The 1,449-nt window shown below is 29.9% G+C and overlaps 1 protein-coding gene across 7 annotated transcripts in view; it reads left to right on the top strand.

Annotated features, from left to right (window-relative positions):
• The first annotated feature begins 207 nt into the window (after window positions 1-207).
• The window catches only part of LOC128881854 (PSME3-interacting protein), a 3,870-nt gene continuing 2,628 nt past the window's right edge, over window positions 208-1,449 (top strand). For 2 of the 7 annotated variants that reach the window (XM_054133230.1, XM_054133224.1), the window contains exon 1: window positions 208-365. The gene's annotated coding sequence lies outside the window, so the exon portion shown is untranslated. Of the gene's footprint in view, window positions 373-396; window positions 895-1,067; window positions 1,174-1,449 lie in introns of those variants that run through there. The other 5 variants (XM_054133225.1, XM_054133228.1, XM_054133226.1 and 2 more) reach the window with 5 other exon arrangements.

Genomic DNA, 1,449 nt, shown 5'->3' with positions numbered 1-1,449 from the left:
GACTATGCCGGTGGAGCGCCCGCGGTAGCGTATGACCGCGGGCCCTAGCGCGTAGGCTTCGCTACCACGGCTGCTCCAACGGTATACGCGCGCTCTGATTGGTCGGGGTTTTCTGTTAATATCTCCTCAACGAAGCCTCTGACAATATTTTCGCTAAGGAAAAAATTGTTTCAAATCACCTCCCGAACCGCCCCTTTCAAGGTGTTACAACATTTTTGGGACACCCTGTATATGTATATATATGTAGTCATAATTCGGTAACTCCTAGCAATTTGCAGTGTCTGAAATATCGTTTTCGTGATACACGTTGATGACGTTATAAACAGTTGTTCCATTTTATGTGATTATAAATACGATTGTACAAAGTAATTGGTTTGTTTACAATTAAATAATTAACGTTCAAATTCTACAATTGTATTCACTCCAACTTCTATCTAGAGATTAACCTCGCAATCGTTTAGAAAATATTAAAGAGATATTTCTCTTCGATTGATGACTTGAAAACATTAATGTTATCGTGCAGCATTTTATGACGAATTGCACGAATTATTCATTACTAGACTTAAAAGATTTGTTTTTATATGTGCTGAAGCTCCCAAATATTACTATGTAGATAATGTTAACACTAAAGTTGATTTAATGTTGGAAACCCATAATTTTAAGGTATCCAATATAGAATTTGAAAAGCGTTTGTATTAAATTTGAATACTTATTTCATTACGAGGAGTGAATAATTCGTAGTAAATATTAAACGTTTCTAAAATCAGATGCTTCAAAAAAGTGTGTAAGAAATGTATTGTTGTTGTATACTCATATCTGTCACATAATTTGTCATAGTATCATTCTCGAAGATAACATTAATAATATTTTCTCCAAATTTTCAATAACATTTGTGTGTGTATTATAGACTTTATATCATACAATAAGTATACAATAATATGTGATAGTACTTGTTATATAGATAAACTCTAACAGTAACCTTTACTTCTTGTTTTTGATATAACTATACATACATAGACTTTTTAAAAATGTTCCGCTTAGTACTAATTATTTTACTTTGACAATAGTACGAGGCAAACAATAGTAAATAAGTAGAATTTATCGTTAAATATTAATTATAAACATCGTAATAAATATTAAACATTTCTAAAATCAGACATCTCAGAAAAGCGTGTAAGAAATCTATTGTTGTTGTATACTAATATCTGTCACATAATTTATCACATTATCATTCTCAAAGATAACATTAATAATATTTTCTCAAAATTTTCAATAACATTCGTGTGTGTATTATAGACTTTATATCATACAATAAGTATACAATAATATATGATAGTACTTATATAGATAAACTCTAACAGTAACCTTCACTTCTTGTTTTCAATATAACTATACATACATAGACTTTTTAAAAATGTTCCGCTTAGTACTAATTATTTTACTTTGACA

Source organism: Hylaeus volcanicus, chromosome 9, assembly GCF_026283585.1.
Source record: "Hylaeus volcanicus isolate JK05 chromosome 9, UHH_iyHylVolc1.0_haploid, whole genome shotgun sequence".
In the NCBI taxonomy this organism is placed as follows: Eukaryota; Metazoa; Arthropoda; class Insecta; order Hymenoptera; family Colletidae; genus Hylaeus; species Hylaeus volcanicus.
The sequence above is the reverse complement of the archived record's forward strand: the minus strand, read 5'-3'. Positions and strand labels throughout refer to the sequence as shown.